The 20,490-nt window shown below is 41.1% G+C and overlaps 1 protein-coding gene across 2 annotated transcripts in view; it reads left to right on the top strand.

The window, feature by feature from the left end:
* SGMS1 (sphingomyelin synthase 1) overlaps positions 1–20,490 on the top strand; it is a 286,000-nt gene that overhangs the window by 190,892 nt on the left and 74,618 nt on the right. The gene's annotated exons all lie outside the window — the stretch shown is intronic.

The following is a 20,490-nucleotide window of genomic DNA, read 5'->3' as shown; positions in this document are numbered from 1 at the left end:
GAGGCAGACCTTCTTGCCTTGCAGACAACGCCCACTAACGCAGTTGTTGCCATTCCTTGTGCTATGGCGAAGTAAAAGGATTCAGTTTGTACTGGATCTCAGATGAAATTGGCGATAGCTATTGACAACTGAGAGCATTCACAGTGTAGTTGCTGTAACAGTGGGTCAACGTATAGGTAGGCTGCCTCAGTGCTTCAGATTTTCTGGGGTGCTTTTGGGAGCCAAAGATCAGGCGGTGGTTTCAGTTTGGAGTTACCAGGCTTTGCTAGTGGAGGTTTTTGAGGGAGTGGGATTGTATTTACAGTTTGTTACTAAGTTTTGGGGAAATGTTCACTTTCTCAAACTCCAGTCTCAGTACTAAATAAAATATAAGGTCCTTCAGCCAATTCCTGCTGAGAGATCTGTACTCAGTGCCAGAAGGACGCACGTGCTCCGTGTTGTGGAATGAACATGTTTACTCTACAGCTACGCTTTCTATTTATTGTGGCCAGGTAATTGCTCCTGTGGAATTTGTGGAAATAAATACACTGAGAACTCAGGGTGCATGACATTTGCTTTTTTATTTTTATTTTTCGTATTTGTGTTTGCTATCTGGAGTTGTTACTCAAGTTGTACCACAATGGGCATGGACAGATTTTAAGGCTTATTCCCATTCCACTCTTAAGCCTGTTGAATTATATCACTTTTAAATTTATGTAGAAATAAAGTCAGTGAGTGTCTTTTAAAAAATCTGCTTTTTATGTAAGAAATTAGTCAGCAGTGCATAGAGATTTGTATGCTACAACTAAATTATTTTCTTGCAAGAGGATGAGGAGGTAGGGGACAGGAGAAGCAGAATCCTGTGATTATTCTGGTTCTGAAGACATACACAGTGCAGCAGACGTACGTCACCGTCAGGAGCACTGTCTGTCTTGGGAAGGCAGGTGGAAGACGTCGCAGTAGCATAAAGAATGACAGGAAAATTGTAAACTGACTCATGAAATTACGAATATAACAGGCAATGTAACAGAAAGAAAATGTTGTTTGCAACTGGCTTTTTTTGGGTCTGTGAAAGGAACTTCTGTAGAAATTGATCACTTCTAAATGGAATAATTAAAATAATGTGTTAGAATTTTTAATTATTTACATGTTGAATTAACAGCACTTTCCAAGTTCATAGGCTAATTGTTAAATTCAGTTGCTTTGAGTTTAACTAATTAAGTACCTCTATGTGTGAGAGGTAACAACTTGAGATCACATTTCTTTTGAGAAACAGCTTGTGATGTTGAGAGAAATGGCCTTATTTCCACTGGGGTAGTTCGAAAGCCCCCTCAGGTGGTAAGAATGGGGAAATATTTTACTGAATCTCTTAACTCATTTAAGAGATTCAGGGGTGTCAAACTCATTTTCACGGCAGGGCGGGGGGCACATCAGCCTGGAGGTTGCCTTCAAAGGGCCGAATGTAATTTTAGGACTATATAAATGTAACTACTCCTTAACAGTTAAGAGAGAGCCCGGTGCTGCTGCCGGGTGGAAGCAAGGTGCTGGGCTGGACAAAACAAGGTGGAGGGCCGGATTTGGCCTGCAGGCCTTGTATTTGCCACCTGCGCTCTAAGATGACTAAAATCAAGTTTAGCCCTAATGGATTGTAACAAACAAACATTTAAAGAGCCTGCTTTTATCAGGCACTGAGATGCTTTGCATCCACTGCCTCATTTAACTTTCACAATAATGCTGAGAGGTAGGGGTATTTTATTATTATCTCTGTCTTACAGTTCAAGAGACAGACTCGGAGAGGTTACATAATCTGCTCCAGATTTCACAGCTAGTTAATTTAGTTTACACTAGAAGTTAGCATTTAAGGTTTGTAATTTTCCCCATGTGGCTCCAATTGCTCCTAACAAAATAGTGTCAACTTTTCTGTGTGAAATAATCCAGAGAAGGTTTTTGGTTCAATTCAGATTTTGAAGTGATCTTAAAAGTTCCTCATTGCCCCAGTACCAGAATGTCAAAGTTCAAGGAATAAGGCATTTACTCTGGAAGCCGGCGGTGTTCAAATATTAACTAAGCCAGCCCTGTTCTTGATTGAACCTTGTTAATACATGCGGCTGCCTCATAGCTGCTGATTTGGAGTGACTTTCTCCTCCTTTTTTTCCAGAAGCCCTTTTAGCTCTGGATGTGCATGTTCTTCCTGCTCCTCGAAAAGTGCACGTCAGGCATTCTTTGCTCGTAAAACCACGCCACTGGGTCCGTGAGCTTCCAGTGGTTGAGTTCTCTGTGTGTGAATGCGTACCTGCAGTTTTTTACGTGCTATGTGAAATGTGTAAAATTTCTGTTAGCATGTTGGTTAGCATTGGATCTGTTTGTTTAGAATGGTGAGGTCATCAAAGACGCACTCCATGAGCACTAAAGCTTGTCTTGGTAAATGGAAGTGGGAAAGTCTCAGTGTGCCTCACCAGGCACGGCCAGTTCAGAGAGAGTCCATCTGCCGGGTCATCTGTTGCGATGTCACCGTGAACAATGCCCCCTTCTCGGAAGACCGTGTGTTCCAGGACTGGGTATTGCTCACACCCCCACCTCGTCATTCTCACCACCTTTTTCACACAGAACACCCACCCACCTTCCCAAGCACAGCAAGGGTGCCTTGGCCTCCTCCTTAAGCCTCTCTCAATCCGAGCTGCTTTAAGTGCCTCGAGTTCTTGAGGGTGTTGAAAGAACATGCCAGTATGATGATAAAACCACTTGGGATTAATCTCGTGAAAATCATGGGAGGGAGGAAGTGTGCTGGACAACTTGATTTTCAAAAGTAGGGGAGATGGTAAATTCCAGGAACTTCAGATTCATAGCTTATGTTGGTGTCTAGCAGAATTGCAAATTATATTTTTGAAAAGACAGATGGGGATCCCTTAGAAAGCATGTTGATGATCAGTATTTAGCATCCCTCATCTCCAATTAACCTCATTTCTTTTTTGATAGTTACTGGACAAGTATATCAACATTGCTATAGATCTGACATGTCTGCTTCTGCAAAACATTTAACAATGTGCTTTGTGTTCTTTACTCAAGGTGGACGAATGTGGGGTGGACAGCAAAATGGATAAGTGGGTTTATACCTTGTCATGCTCAAAGAGAGATGACAGTAGAGTGATGTCAGACTTGAGCAAGGTGCCTTGACAAGGTCACTTGATACAGCTGGGGGAAAAACTCAGACATTATAGAGATGGAGTATTTAGAGCCAGCAGTTGATAATTTCACAGTTCTTTGAAGCACTCTGGATAAGTGGTTAAGAACAGGGACGTCGGAGCCTGACCTTGGATAAGCTGTGAGTTCTGTGCCTTAGTCTCTTCATTCATAAAATGCAGATAATAATACCAACCTTGTGGGCTGTTTGAAAATGTTGAAGGACTAAATTAAATAATCCACATGAAGTGCTTAAAAACAGAGCCTGACAGTGAATTGTGTGTTGGGTGTTAGTGTTTTGTTGCTGCTCCTTTTACTACCTGAGGCAATACTGTGTATCTATCTGGGTCTGTGTTTAAGTACGTGTCCAGAATGGGGCAATCAGGTTTTAGAGAGGGTCTAGAAACTGTTTGAATGGTGGCTGAAGACCCTAGGGATGTCTACCTTAGTGTAAAAGTTGAGAGACAATGCTTATAAAGTGAAGTGGTCACATTCTGAATTCCATACATCTCACCCAGTCTAACAAGTTCTTTCTCTTAAGGAGCTATAGCTTGGTGTGAGAGAAATCTCCACTCAGCTAGGATTTAGAAGATCTCCTTCCAGATATTAGTACAGTCTTTAACCATTTGTGTGATCCTTGGCAATTAGCTTAACTCAGTTCTCCACAGGGTGTGATGTTAGCCCTGAAAGGACATTTGGTAGTGTCCAGACAAATTTTTGATCGACACGACTGGGGTAGGGAGGTACACTGCTGATGTTTGGTGAGTAGAGGCCAGAGATGCTGCTAACACCCCACAGTGCATAGGACAGCAGCCACCACAAAGAATTCTCCTGTCCAAGTGTCTGTGGTGCTGAGGTTGAGAACCCCTGGCTTAACTCTTCAATATATGTGTTTTTTTTGTGTGTGAAATTTGAATATTAATCTTTGCTTTGGCAATGCTATAAAGTAGCTTTAAGGGTATATTTGCGGAAGGATCTTTGAGAGTTAATGTATTTTTAAATCTGCAGATATATACAGCATATACATTTTAGCAGCAGCAGAAGCACAGTAGAATAATATTTACTCCACTCCATGGAGAAACATGCTACAGTGGTTTGAGTCAGATAAGCCTGTGATTGAGTCTCAGCCCTATTGATTTAACCTGCTGTGAAATTTGGGGCAAGTCTCTTTACCTGTGAAAACCCCAACCTCTGTCATAGAGTTTGCAGGAATAAACAAGGTAGGTATGTAAATCTTACGGCATTGTCTTTAGGCATAATGTTAAGCCATTGTTTTTCAAATTAACTTCCTGCCCTGGCTGGATCACTTGGTTGATTAGCGCATCCTCCAGATACACCAAAGTTGTGGGTTTGATCCCTGGTCAGGACCCATATGAGAAGCAACGAATGAATGCATCAATAAATCAAGCAGCAAATCAATGTTTCTCTCTTTCTCCTCCCACCCTCCCTTCCCTCTCCTGTATCCACCTTCTCCTCTTCCTCCCTCCTTCCTTCTCTCCCTAAAAAAACCAATAAATAAAAATAAAATAAATTAGCCTTCCTTTTTTGGTTAAAGGATCGAGTGGTGCTTATTAAAATGTAAGATTTGGAAAGAAGATGAGCAAAGAAATTAGATTTTTGGTAGTTACAAGATGAAAAACAGAAAGACTTCTTGTCTTCAGAATTTAGGAGAGGGAGATATCTTTGGGAGTGTCATTTTGGCCTTGTAGGGAAGAACCATAATAAACACTGAAGCAAGAAGCACTTACTGGGGGTGGGAAGTTGTGGGGTGGGGGTGCTGTGGAGGGAGAGGTGAGCTGCATGGAGAACAAGAGTCATCTACTTCATATTAGCCTCGAACTAGCTGGGAATATAACCTGTGTTTGTGAACTGCTCCACTACAAAAACTTAAAATGTTTGTTTTTAAGCATTGTAATTTGCTTTATTTTTTTTTTGTTTTATGATTGATATTGATATTATGGTTTCTTAACATATTTTCCAATCTTAAGATGTAAGTAAGCAACACATCCAACCAAAGCATATGTACATGTGTCAACTTTGCAGTACCCCCAATTTCTGGTACCCTCTCAGCCTCCCTCTAAAAGATGCAGCAAAGCTTTCATGTGGTCATGCTTCCCGTCACCTCCACGCATGAGATATCTGTGGAAGTAGGAGTCTGGAGGCCAGTCACGAGTCCCAGTGTTTTGTTACCGCTCTGGTAGCTGATAGCAGTATGTAGCATATCCATCACATCAGGTGGAAGTTAATGTATTTAACTTAAGAGTGTGATTTTTTTTTAGCTATAGGGCTTAGATAGAGATATGCGAGTGTGCACAACTCACTGCTGTCTGCTTTGTTTCTGTAGCAGTAAGAGACCCAGCCATGAAAGCTCCCTGGCTTATTAGGGAGAGACTCTTAACTCAGGTGGGAGAATTGAAGTTAGTGATTTTTTAAAGGACGGTTACTCTTAATTTTCTTTCTCTAGGTCCATATGGCATTTGAACTGAGTTGTTTAAATCACACGTAAATACGCAACTTGATCCCTCGATGGAGCAGGTGTTATACCCTTACTCCCAGCAGCTTGCCTCTGTGGGCATCTGAAAGTCTTTCCTCTTGGAGCAGTGGGGAGACTTTATGGCTCTCTCACACCACTAGGGCAGTGGCAGCCCCAAGGTGAAGTGCAGTTGTCATAGCTTAGGTAGCACATTGAATGGAAATATTAATAATTTGTGGATCAAATCATACTTCTAAGAACTTGATAACACAGACTGATCCCTGTTAGTGCTCGGAGGCCATCGTTACTGTAACCTTCAGACTCACTGAGCTCTCCCAATTGTACAGAAATAGAAGCTGATGTTCCAGAATCACGGTCTCAAGCTGCCCCCAGGTTGCAGGCTAGGCAATGTTGACAAAAATTCAGTGATTCTGATGAGAATCCTGAACTGGATACACAAAATTACATACTCTATGGAGTCAGAAGGCAAGAATTTTATATTCAAACTAAGCCAAAGCCAGGTTAATAATAAACAAAAAGAGATGTCATAGACAAATTACAATCTTAGATGGTGTCGATGACCGCAATTCTTGAAACCTGAGAGATCCACTTGAGGTGCATCCCCGTCACTGATTTCTCAGATGCGGGTGAGACTAGAAAAGTCTGTGAGCTTCTGAAAATGTTCAAAGTATTTGAAGGCTGATTATTTGCTAGGCTCCTGGGCATCAGCTTGGTGAAATTCTGTGGTATTTTGGACCAAAATTCTCAAATTCTAGACTTGTACTGAATCAACAAATCTAAAGATAGATTTCCTTGCGTTTTGAAACTGGTTTCTCACCAAAAGGCCCACACACATCTTAGACGTAGAAGAAATAGATTTAAAATGTCAACGTAGAGTAGAACAATATACCTGATTACTCATGTCATAAGTCTGTTAGCTTGTATGTTTTAAAGAGTTTCAGCTTAGTATTTCATGAATCCTTTAATATACTTCTTTAGATACAGGTTATGGGGGTAGTTTTTTTTTAAGAGGTTCCCCCGCTTTCCCTGGGGAATTACTGGTCTCTACCGCAAGTGTGGCGTGTGTGCTGTATGTGAGGGTTGACAGGTAGTTCCCTTTCTCTTTCTGACTTGGGAAAAAGGTCAGACTCCAAAAGAAACTATAAAATACGTGTGATGAATGGATCACAGCAAAGATAGACAAAATAAGTAAAGATTAAATAGTATCTGGTGTAGAATTACAACTTGGTTAAAGGTGCTAACATGTTAGACTGAAAGGGAATTTGTTTCAAGAGGAATTTACAGAGTGGAATTTGGAGTCTGGGGCAGGAGACCACGTTGGCGAGGTCAGCCCAGCCTGCCTGCAGGAGAAGGTGCCCAGCCCTTAGTGTAGTGTGAACGAGTCTCCATGTGGATCTTAGCCCTGTGGGGGGGGGCTCCCTGTGGGCTTTGAAACCAAACCGTGAGTTAGAGTATGGCTTTGCTCTCATCACTGAGCACCACTGAGCTCACCTGAACCTCACAGCATGGTGTGGAGCCACAACATGTATTTCCAGCCAGCACGCACCCTTCTGGTTGTAACTTGGGCTCCTTGTGTAATCATGCTGTGGGAGACACATGGTCAGCAGATACCAGGGTCCGGTCTGCCTGGCGGGTTATTTTTCTCACAACAGCATAGTACATCGGCATTTCTACTTTAATGTCTCCACGGTTAGCATGAACCCTCTGCTGATCCTCATGTTTGTGAATATCTGAGATGAAGGGCCAGTCTTGGACTGTGCACATCTATCTACCAGCACGGCCCAGCTGGCTTTCCCAGCGCTGTCTTTTCGATTCGACCTGCACCATAGGAGTGTGATGACCATAATGCTAGTATCTTTTTTTGTATTGAGAAAGTGTTGAAAAGAAAAATGAGTGCTTAATCAAGCTGGAAATGTAGTGTTTTATTCTGTGAGTGATTCATGTAAATATGAGTAAAACAAACTAGAACGCATTATTATAGTTACAATTACAAGGTTCACTAATTCCTCCTTTGCTAGTTAGCAAATCCTATAATTCTCATGTAAATGCATAAATTACCAAACAACTACAAAAGTTCCCAGTCAAAGCAGTCCATAGCCAAAATTTCATTGTGGTATTTTACACTGGGGTTTTGATTGCTAAGATTATTGTAGATTTATAAAGTATACTTTTCTTCAGTTCTCAGAATAATATGCCCAAGTCTTTGGGTCCTTTGGGGTCAGAAGCTATGGTGCTTTTAAACTGTATTCATATAAGACTGTCCTGTTAATATTCATACATTCCCACTGATGTACTGAAACGATATTCTGCATTGATCTACTGTGGCTAGTGGTTTTTGTCCGGCTGAGCAATTGTTTGATAATTATCAGTTAGTCCAGCTTTGGGTGAACTAGCTGATGGGTGAGTCACCTTTTTAAATCCTTAGCATTTACTTCTAGGAACAAAATTCTCAGGAGAATCGGGTGCCTAATGTAATTTACTTTCTTTATGTCCATGTAAAGGTCAGAGATGTGAAATTAAATGTTTCTAGCCCAGAAACTAGTCATCGTCAGTGTCGATGAAAGCAAAGGTCTTTCACAGTTTCAGCAGTGAGTGCCTCCCACCACACGGCTGGGAGTCAGTCATGTGCTCGCTCACTCATAGTCCCGGGCAGACTTGAGGTGAATCCTCTTGGGAAGAAGTAAGGAGGGGGCTGCGACAGCTCCTAGGGCAGAAGCAGGGGACTGTTTCTACTCAGTTGAAGAAGAAGGAGCCAAAGCGAGGATTCCACCGTTACCTCTTTCCCCAGAGAGTTCCTCGCCCCTTACGGGGTCTCTGCCTCTCCTCAGCCACCATCATTTCCTCCACACCTCTTCATTCTCAAGCTACTGTGTCCCAAGGCCTTTTATTTTCTGAGAATGTGTTAACCAATTTATCTGCATAAATTGTATGTCTGTGTGGGCAGGGGTCAGGTAGGCTAGGGGTTGTTAACAGTTTTAAACTGAATAGGAGAAGTAGAAGGGCTAATGCTTCTGCTGTGCTCCCCTCCACCGCCCGCCGTTCCCCACCACAGCACACGGAGACACCACCCGTGGCAGCAGGCCTTCCCACAGTGGGTGATCACAGGCTGCACCTCTGTTGTCCAACCCGGTAGTCACTAGCCACAGCCAGATATTAAAATTAAATTAAATTAAATTACACTTCTTAATAAGATTAAAGGTTCTGTTTCTTAGTCACACTAACCACATTCAAGTGTTCTGTAGCCACAAGTACCCAGCGGCTGCCATGCTGGGCAGAGCAGACACAGAACATTTCCATCATCTCATTTAGGGAAGATGATTTAGCTTTAAAAATATAATAGATGTTAAGACAATTGAATACATTTTCCAGGAATTCCCATATAAACCAGAACATTTCGAGGGTTTAACTTTGGCACTTTTAGGCCAAATGAAGGCAAATTACTGGAAAATATTAGGTTTCCTCAAATTTAAACTTCAGACTCGAGCATGACAGATTGCTAGAATAGCCACAGTAGTCATCAGCACATGTGTGTGTGCCGCCTTTGGGTTATGACTGGTTAGTCAGGGCCTGAGTAGTAGAAAAGGGAATTTCATGAAGTTACTTCCTCCCCATGGTGTGGCAGGGAGTCCCATGGGGCACAATGATTAATACTTAGAGATTAGCCACAACAGGGAGTCACTACTAGCCTCTGGCTAGAGGGACAAGTGGAGGAGGCTCTTATTGGAGGTCAGGGCAGATAGGAGCAGAAGCCACCAAGGAGATTGAGATGTCAGCCCAGGGGATGGTGAGAGATGCTCCCAGCAGCTTCCCTGTTTCTTGTGCTCTCCAGTCTTCTGCCAGAGCCTCCAAGTAAGCTGGTTCCCTGTGATAATGCAGAGCAGAGTTAGGGACAAGAAGGGGCGATTTGTGGGCCAACAGGCTTTTAAGACTGGCACAGCTGGGACCGTTCTAGCTGAGCACCTTGTGTATAAGGCAAACTCCCAATGCCACCCCCTCTTCGGGTACGCAGAATCAAGCAGTTTTCATCCATCATTTAGCATTTGTATGAAATATGTTTCTTTCCTGTGACCCGCTGTATGGCAGAGAAATTGTAGTGCCAGGCCCGTGGAACTTGCTAAAAATCCACCCTCCAGAAGCTGCAGAAAACCCGCCACTCCCTTTGGGATGCCAGGGAAGGCCGTTGAAGGGGGCTCTCTGACTGGAGGCACTCCACTACAAAACCACTAACAAGACAGGGAGCTGGACAAGTTGTACTTGTTGCAGGATCCTGCGGGGGGCCGGGGGGAACGCAGAAAACCAGCAGCCACAACTCCTTCCTCCTGCTGTGTCTTCCCAGTGTCTTCTGCTGACAAAACTTAGCCTCATGCCAGACTGCAAGTGAAAAAAAATAATTTAAGGGGCCAGGTCTATTTTTGCAGATCAGGTAGTCAAGGGTGAATTTGCATCTGAGAGGCAGTAAATCGATAACTGGCACAGGGAGGAAAAATCCCAACCTTCTTCACTGATCCTTTATTTCTCTTTCATCAACCAGGCAGTTGTACATGACACATGCATATTTAGGTGATTTGAACATTTTTCCCCTCAGTGGGACTTTGTCATTTCCCGCAGACTTTTAAGATTGAATGGTTTGATTACCTGTATCCATAGGGTGACTCATCCCTAAGGTACTATTGAAGATTAAGTTTCTTGAATTTTCGTTTTTATTGTTTGTCTCTTAAACTTAAGATAAATACCTGGATAATCGGGAATTGGAACCCTATTTATGAAATGACATCCAGCAAGATGACATTCCAGGCTTTTTGTTTAATGCCTGTGGAGATATTTAGTACAATCTAAAATTATAATTGCATGTGAAGTAATTAAATTTAGGCATTTTATCTTTTAGATTTTATAAGTATTTGCCCAAGTATTTCATAATGCATTGTAGGGCTATGATTTTATTTGGTTTTGGTGAGTTTTTTGAATTTTTAACTGCTTTTTAGTGAATTTGGAAGAATAGTTCTTTCAGAATTGTTTTTAAAAGATTTTTCCTCCAGGTTGTTTTCTACATTCCACAGCCTTGAACTGCTAAGATTTCCTTGTTACCTCCTGCTTGCTGCTACCACACAATACATAATTTATCCTTTTGTTTAAAACATTAAAAAAGGGAAAAATACTCCACCTTGTTCTTGAAGCCAAGTTGATATTTTGTCTGTCTACTCCATTTCTTATTCTGTTTTGTTTTTCTCCTTCAGAACGCCCCTAAAGTGTCATCAGCTCTTTAAATATGTTTAAATTAGATTTTGTTGAAAAATGCTATAAAGAGAGAGAAGATAAGTGCCCTTAGTCTTACATTCAGGAACCAGTGATGACATTGAAAAGAAACTAAAATTGCGTGTACATGGGTAACATACAAGCAGTATCAAAGGTACAGAAAGAGAGAGAGAGAGAGGTCAGAGCCTCCGTATTATTAATGTACCGTAACTGTTATAACATTTCTTGTGATTCCTTCCAGGAAAACAGTGTCTTTGGTATACATATCTTCATCTGTCTAGCCTTCTGCTTTTTGTATTACTTAATAAAGGGATTACATTTTGGGGAGCCTTTTGTTTTGATATGTACTGTTCCTGTTATTTTTAGAGATTTTTCGCGTCAGTACACACCAATCTTCCTAAAACTGTTTGTGGTGCCCGTTACCACCAGAACCAGTAAGTAGAGGCAGGGATCAAATCATAATGGACACTTTATTCAGATGGTCATTGATCTGAGAAGATGGACATCAAAAGACTGGGGACAACATGGAAAAACTTGTTTACGACATATACGAAATAGGACTAATTTCCCTAATTTAAAATGAGGCATAGAAGTCAGTATAGTAAAGGCAAGAACTCTATGATGAAGAACAAGAAAGAAGAGGAGGTGAAAGAGGAAGAGGAAAGTACAAAGCAAAACATAAGAAGAGGCTTTTTGCAGAAAGAAATCCAAATGGCTTATGTACCCTAAGGTTTATATACCCTAAAAGACCAGCTTACGTTTCCTTTCAAAACTGTAAAAGGAAAAAAGTATAGATAAGGGATTTGGAATTCAGGAAAGAGGTTCATCAAATAAAAGCTGCAGTCCTGCAATTTCCCTAGCATCCTTCTTTATCTGTGTCCTGGGCATCCTTGTCCTCACCTGTGTCCTTAGCAGCGGGATGTCTCTCCCCGGAACGCACGCAGTGCTCAGGTACCATCGTGACTGCTTGCAGTCTCCTCGAGTCAGGCGGGGTCCTACCTTCAGTTCCTGAAACACTAGCTTTTTACATACATTAACTACTAAGCTTGTTAACTATTACTTAAAACTAAAATTCTCCAATTCTTGAGTTCCTCCATCATTCCTTATTCACTTTAATGTGTGTGAGATTTCATTATACGGATGGACATAACTGACTTGACCTTTGCCTTCTTTCTGAATATTTTAGTAATCGGCAGATATTTGGGAGGAGGAATTTTGTTCAGCTTTTGGAATTATTGATGCCTGCCTTTTTGTAACTACTTTTTTTCCTCTTCAAAAAATTTCCTTTTTATTTTTCAATTACAGTTGGCATTCAGCATTATATTAATTTCGGGTAGACAGTGGTGTGGTTAGACATAGCTTCCAAAGTAATCTCCCCATTTGTAAATAGTTTTGTATAAACATTTTGCTGATATATATCTGTGGGTGACCTAATGGTGAGATTGCTAGGTTTGAGGATAAAAGCATCTTAAACTCTGATAAACATTATCCAGTTATATTCTAGAAAGATTATGCAGACTGATGAAAAGAAACAAAACAAAACAGGTGGTGTCTTTCCCACACCCCCACCAGTACCACAGATCACCAAGCTGTAGTGTTTTTGCCCATCTGATAAGTAAAAATGTTATCTCTGTTTACACTTGCTTATCTTTAATTACAGGTTTGGGATCCTGCAGGTTCTTTGGCCATTTGAATTTCTTTCTGCGAATTGCCTCTTCTTGTGTTTTGCTTTGTACTTTCTTCTTCCTCTTTCCCCTCCTCTTCTTTCTTGCTCTTCATCATATGGTACTTGTCTTTATTTTATTGACTTATATACCTCATTTTAAATTAGGGAAATCAGTCCTATTTCATATGTGTTGTGTAAGTTTTTCCATGTTGTCCCCAGTCTTTTGATGTCCGTTAACAACATTGTTTTTGTTTTGGTGCAAGGGGTATAAAACATGTGTGTGTGTTTAAAAAAATGAGAGAAAGGGTGTATGAGAAAAGTTGGCCATACTTTCTGCTGTTTTTAAGATTAAGTAGTTATAATTTCAGACAAAAACTTATTCCCACTGATCCCAGTATGTCTCAGAGCCCTGGAGACCCCCTTCCCATCTTACTGCAACAAGAATACTCTACTCAGAAGGAGGAGTAGACCTTGATGTCTTTCCCTTCTACATTCACCTAGGCCCTCAGCATTTTAATGGGCCTCTAAGAGCATGTGAGTTTATGAACAGCCATGTTTATACGCACTGGGAGTTAGCTACCTGGTGAGATCATTCCAGGTAACTGAGTTACGAGGAATGCTCACGTCTGTGTCCCCAGCACTTAGAACTGTACCTGAGTGAAATACAGTGTGTTGAAGGAATAGATGAAGCCGAGGAAGAGCAAGAAGTGCTGGAGGGAGAATGATGGGAAATAAAAAATGTGACTGAAAAGACTCACTTTGAAATGCTTCAGTCAACTACATGTGTACATACCTGACAAATGCACCCGCAGAGTCCAGAGCATTTTCACTTTTTCTCTTCACAATCCCCTGTTCAGTTAGCTTCTGGACAGCAGGGTGAATTCTAAGCTAATAGTATAGTATACGCCTCACGATAAATTTTATAGGATAGTGGATGTGGAAACAGTACACTGGTGCCAGGTGTTAATTCGTCGACTCTTTTCTTTCCTGGTGTTTACTTCGTTATTGCTCTCGACAGGTCAGTGAGGGATAATTACATCTATCCACTGTGAGTTGAATGTTATTAAAACTGTGTAAAATTTTATTTTAAAATCTAATTTTAAAATAATGACTAGATCAAGAACGGATTTATCTTCAGATTTCTTCACGGACTAAACTTCTGCTTTAAACATTTAAAGTGATTCTGGTTTAACAAAAATTGACTAAATAGCTTGTTACATACTGTGTAAACTGTGACTCAACCTAAATCCAGGAAAATAGTTGGCTAGTTCTTTATTTAAATAAATATCTTGAGAGAAGATTTTAAGATTCTCTGACAATTCAAATAATTTATATTTATATGTGTGTCTTATTGACACATGGCAATATGGTTTGACATATACTGTTGTTCCCTGAAAATTTCTGTAAATTTGAATTTCTCATAGGATTATGGCCTCTTTTTGATGTTATTTGATGCGAGATCAGATGTCTAATGGTTTGTTTAATCTCTTCATAGTTTTATGAAGGCAATTGATTCAGTAATTTGAATTTACTGAAAGGAAAGACTACAGCAGGAAAAATTAGATTTAATTTTGAGAAAGATAATGCTAAACTTTGACTTCTGTTACTGTTCAGTGGCATTCAGTGCAAAAATAATTGGAGACCAGAACATCAGAGAACCAGCCATTATTGTTTTGAATGGTCAAGGCACTTACTGAGCAGCCATTTCAGTCCAGACTGATGAAATCATTGATAACCGATGTCCTTAATTTGTCTTGTGACCAGACCAATTTATTATAGTTTGGTAATGACAGTTTTCTAAATGGTATATCAAAATGAAAGATAAATGAAGATGTTTAAAAGATGTTTAGCTCCGCAAAAGGAAAGTTCACAAATGATTTTAGCACAATAGTTTTGTACCACTTTGGACCACCTTGCCTGATTAGCTTTGGCTTATAAATCCAATTGACAAAACAAGGCTGAATTTGTCTTTGTCGTTCTATATGGAAGGATAAATGAATAAGGCAATAGAATCTACTTTGAAAAATTGGTTTCTGAAAGTAGGAGTTTCTGTGGTTTGTTCTACCCAATGGAGATGAGTCTGTGGGTGAGACCTCAGTACTGTGTTAAAAGTCAGTTGGCTTTGGGGGAACAAAGAAATGAAAAATAAAATGCTAATAACAACTGTATCCACTGTAAAAAAATATACGTTAAGAAAATTTCAGGAGCTTTGACGGGATATTTTTGGTTAGGTGTTCTAAATTTTGATGGTGTATAGGCCTTTTGAAGGATATATTTTGCAGTTGAAATGAAAAGTAGGGAGCACTTTAAGAATGAAACCCACAGGACTGATAGTGCTTGGGAAAGCAGAGATTGGGAATGGATGATTCTGCATTTGATTCTCAGTGCTGCTACTCAGGGGCGGACCTGAGTCAGGAATGTACTCTCCCTGGGCCCCAGTTTTCTAGATTTGTAAACATAGAGATTAAAATATCTACCTCCAGGAGCTTTGAGAGCGATAAATGAATTTGGTACATAGTAATCACTCTATAAGTGTCCTTACTTTAAGAAAGAGTTTCTCACTGTGCAGAGTGAGAGGGTGGCCATTGGAAAAGATGTTAAGGACCACTACAGTTTCAAGTTCCCCGACACCCTAAGGTGTGGGAAATGGGGGTGCTTCAGAACTTATTGTTTTTCACAATGGCGGATTTGCTTTGTGTTATTAGAATGCAATGAATGATTTTTCCAATTGCTAGTTCAAGTGTCAGATAATTGACCCTAGTTTATATTGTTATGTCCCAAGATGAGGCCACAAGTCCCATTGAGGTCAATTATTAGGCATGTGTTTATATTGGAGTATTCATGTTTCAGGTGTCCTCTGCCCATTGGTCTGGTCACACACGCTAATTATCTCTCACTTTATGAGTCTGTTACAACACATGGAGCCGAGGCACCTGGGAGCTTCCCGCCCAGGTGCTCTCTGGCCTCAGTGTGACTCCCAGGGATGTTGGTTACCTCAGCGTTGGTCATAAATCAGGCTCTGACAACTGTCCAGACTTTGATTTGTGCCTAATACATTCTGCTCACTTACTGGTATTGAACATTCCTGGGGTCGGTCAGTGCCCGTGTTTTTATACCACCCCCCACCCCCACACAAAAATAAAGTCTCTGGTCATGTTTTCCTCTTACTAATGAGGTACTGGTATACATGCTGTTGAGCGTTAACAGGGAATACGTAGTATGTGCTAGACTCTGTTCTGAGTGCCTTGTGTACATAATATACTTAGTTTATCCTCACAGGCTATGGAGTGGGTGTTCTTATTCTCAGTTTACAGAGGCAAAAAGCTGTAGCACAGAGGGGTTGACCAGTTTGCTCAAGATCTCACAGCAGATAAACAGTCTCTTAACCACTATGCTAACCTTCCTCTCCAAAAGTAGTCAGTTTAAAAGAAGATTAAAAAAAATGTGTAAATCCCACCTACCCAGTGACAACTGTCCTCAGCCCTTGGATGCACATACTTCCAATTATTTTCCTTGAACTTTGGTTGAATATACTCTTCCTCTCCCTTTGTACTTCCAAGGGCTAAGCATTATGAACTATTTGGATTTATCTTTCCAAGTAGTCATGCAAACACATGTACATACGTAGATGATCCACACATGTCTCCCATATGTTCCTCTATATGCATTGTTCTGCTAGATGCCTCTTCCCTCGGTGTATCCTGGACACATCTCTGTATGTGTTGTGTATAATCTAACATATTTTTAATTGACTGTGTAGTATGGACTGCCCTAATTTCAGAGGGCGGCTGTACCATCATTTCTTTTGATGTAGTACTTATATTAGTGGACATTTAGATTGCTGTCACATTTTCCCTGCATTGCTTATAATAGGTGCATATACTGTAGTGTATGAAAGTACTATAATTTAATTAACCCTCTTTTGAAATTCAGGTTACTAGAAGGAACTGGGGTGAACATTCTCAAGACTAAAGGTTTGAACATGCTCTTACTCAGTTACTTCTTCCCAGTTCCAATCAAAATGCTAAGTCCAACTGATCACTATGTCACTTAAAAAACAAACCAACCAACCTTTACTGAGGTATACTTCTCATGCCATAAAATTCACTTCTTTTAAGTATACAATTCAGAGATATTTAGCAAAGTCACCAAGTTATGAAATCACCACAAACCAGTCTCAGTATTTCCATCACTCTCACAAGTTCTGGCTTGCCCTTTTAATTCCTGTCTCCATTCTGAGGCAGCTGCTAATCTACTTTCTGTCTCTATAGATTTGCCTTTTCTGGACATTTCATATAACCTGTCACTGTTAAGAATTCACTATCCATGAATAATATTTCTTATTCTTTTGAATAATTTGGCCCATATAAAACTCTCAGCTAGAACTGTACATTATAAATACTGGGGCTCAGCGCCATTGAATAATAACACGTACATTTTCCTTCCCTCACAAAGACAGACTGCCTTTGCGGTTGTGAGGCCTCCTCAGGAATGCTTGGCATATCAAAAGTGAACTGTTAGGTGGTTTTCAGCAGGGTTAGTTCATTTCTTCAGGTGTAGTAGCTTGGTAGTACCTGGGATTCTTGGTTTAATTGAGAACCGAATATATGCTGTTTTCACAGATGTGTTACCAAACACAGCAAGAAGTGACTGGAAGCTGGCCTTTGAGAAGCGATCCCAAAAAGTCCACAATAATGATATCCCAAACCTGTTCTGGCACTGTTAGCTTCATATTGCAAACAGTTGTACAGTTTATTTGGCCTGAATAACTCTGTAGTGTTCAAATAATTAAAAGTTCTTTTAAAGTATTTTAACTTTTGTTTACTATTTTATTGCTTTTATAAACCATTTTGAATTAAAAGCTAGTAATTTAAAATTTTAGCATAATTTCAGTTTAATATTTCCAAATCTGATGGTTCCTCCATGTATTTTAGATGCCTACTGCCTGCCTTTGTAGAACTGTTAATCTGGTTTTTCATATGATCTGCTTTGGGGGGTTTCCATTTGAAGTGCATACGTATTTCTTGTTAATTGCCATTTAAAGTGAATAATTAGTATTTTTCAAAGACTTCTGCTTTTTAAGGAGATCAGAGAGAGTACGAAAAGAATGATCCTGCCTCTTTTCTCATATTTTAATGAGAAAAATATGCAGTATGATATTAACTGTATTCTAAAGCATTCATTAGCACACCAGAGCACGAAGTCCAGGGATGGAGTTACCTCTGTGTTTAGCGTTTTGAAATGTGTGTAGTAAGCAGAAGGTATTCCCGAGTCATGGACTGAAGAGAAGTGAAATGATTTAGCATCATAGTTCTCGCAGGCGGCTCTGCCTCCCCAAGCAGATCCTGCCACCATCAGCCCTCCAGAGCCCCATAAGTCATTTGTTGTTCTTAAGGGCTTCTTTTGGAGCCAGTAATTAACACCTGAGGAAGAGAAAAGCTTTTCTTTAGAGGAAATAACTGCTTTATCTGGAATACCTCTGAAACCTGAATAGTTGCATAAGTTAAAAGCTGTCACATGTTATCATCTTTGGCAAATGGGAATGGCAGCTTTCTCAACTCCTGTTTGTCTTCTAAGGGGAAAATCCAAGCAATGTGTAGTAGTTGATGCTTATCCAGAAAAAGATAGCTCATTTGCACAGAGGTGGAGAGATGTAGACATCTAAATAAACCCAGACACTTTGTTCTTCAGAAGTTAAAAAAATTTTTTTTCTTCTTTCATGGAAGGGGAGTGAACTGTGGTTAGGTGTGTGTGCAGTTGGAATGTTGTTAAAAATAAACTAGCGGTATTCCCTCTTCTCGCCTTTCTCCTTTCATTTAAGAACTAGACCAGGTCAGTTATATTTAATCTTTCTTGTACTCTTCAACATCTCCTTCTCTCGAACTGAGGAGCGATGATGTAAGTAGACACGGACCACGCCCCTGTGCCCTGCCGGGTACCTGCAGACTGCCCTGCCCTGAGGGAGCTCCCACCTAGATGTGCGGTGAACCTTTACCTCAGCAGGAATCATCTGCTCTTTGCAGGGGGTACAGCTGGGCTCTCTAAATCTAGCCACCACATCAGGTGTCTTAGATGATGACACGCTGCAAGAAAGCTAGTTGGGAGTATTGATGTAAAGAGAATCAGCTGGCTGCTTTTTTATTCTTTGCTTTTGTTCTTACTCTACATTAATTTTGAGTAAATTTAATAATATAAATCAAGCAACTGATACCACATTTTGAGTGCCCTATACTTTCAGAGCTCCTGAGAGTGTACTGAGGTGTGGAGGACATAGCTTGAAAGTAACATGACCTCGCCCTCTACAGCTTTCTTCATAAGACTGCCCCTAAGCTGCAGCTTTGGGGAGTCCTTGGGGGGAGAATCTTTTTGTTCTTAAATCAAGAGAGGAAAGATATTGTAAAAAATAATGCCATTGGCGGGCGGGTGGGGGGGGTAGGGTGGGATTGGATGGGAGAAGGTAGACGACTAAAGCAGCCATGAAGTATTGAGCACCTGCCTTGTGCCTGGACTGCACTAGTTGCTTTGTAACTATCTTGTTTAATCCTGTGAAGTAGGTGGTGGTATCCTATTTTTATACACAAGGAAGCTGACTTCATCCCAAAGTCACAGATGAGGCTTAAATCTAGTGTACCTTTTTGCTTGGCAAGTCATTAAGACTAACCTGCTCCTTCCTATCTGATTCCAAAATATCTCTGCTGCAACAGCTGTGATTTTTGTTTTTACTTCCTCTTTATATACTCCTGAACTACTGCCACTTATAAATAAGTGAACATAGACCTCCTGAAATACAAACATCTCAGCATCTTAGTGAAGAGAAACGTACCTTACAGTGTGAATCGCCTTTACCTTGCTGTGTTCAACTCCTGGCTGAGCACAGGTGGACTTGAGACAATGGGGTTGTAAAGGTGAAGGGAAGGGGGGAAAAGGCAGTGTTCACTCCTGTCTGCAGGAGGGTGGGACCGGGGGGCCACACCCCACGGAGCTTAGGGAGGTGCAGACTCTTGACGAGATGCCCCCTGAAAGAGGGTGAGATGTCCTCACGGCAAACTTTCCCCATTCCTTTTTGCTGACGCTCTTTATCAAGGAAAGATGAAAATATGTGGAACGATACTGACCTTGGCTTAGTTCCTTCCAGAAGGTCTTATCAAATATAATTGGGACCTGTAGTTAGATGATTAATCAGTTAATGGTGGAAGTAAAAAAATGATGCATACCCACCAAAAACATCTCGTTAAGTGCAGAAGTATCGACGTTCAGAATTGGTCAGTATTTTAGGTAGTGTGGCTGCCTGACTAGGGCCCGGCCCTGAGCCAGTCTGCCCAGGGCCTGCTGTAGGCGCAGGTTCTTGACTCAGTGTGGGAAAGATTTCACAACACGAGTCCAGGTGACTATGACTGTACGTTTATTAAAGTTGGGGACAGTGAAACAAGGAAGGGCTTAGTATAAAGAGCAAGCAGTAGGAGAGCCTGGGCCCCAGAGCTAAGGCTCACAGGGAAGTCAGAGAAAAGGGGACTTTGGGGACAGGTTCAGGGGATTAGCCTGGGACAGGCTGCCAGCTGCCCAGTGCTTTAGAGTTTAGGAGGCACAGGAGCATGTGAAGGAAGGAGTGGGGGAAGGAGACAGGGAAGGCGGGACATGGGCTGCTCTCCAGAGGGAGAGGGTGCGTAAGCTGGGGCTTGTCCTGAGGCTTTTGTCTCTTGCAGTGGCAGGAATCTTATAGGAGGTCTCAAAGGAGGGTTTCAGCAAATATTCGTCCAATTTCCAGGTGTGCCCTTTTAGGGTTGTAGTCTTTACTGGTTGGTCAGTGACAGGACAGGGGTCTTTCATCATTGCAGTTGGTCCTGGCATCGCCCACCTGGTTTTGCTGCTTTTCTGAGCCTGGAGCTGAAACACAACTGAGGCCTAGATGTTATCTCCA

This window comes from Phyllostomus discolor, chromosome 5 (genome assembly GCF_004126475.2).
Source record: "Phyllostomus discolor isolate MPI-MPIP mPhyDis1 chromosome 5, mPhyDis1.pri.v3, whole genome shotgun sequence".
Taxonomy (NCBI): Eukaryota; Metazoa; Chordata; class Mammalia; order Chiroptera; family Phyllostomidae; genus Phyllostomus; species Phyllostomus discolor.
The sequence above is the reverse complement of the archived record's forward strand: the minus strand, read 5'-3'. Positions and strand labels throughout refer to the sequence as shown.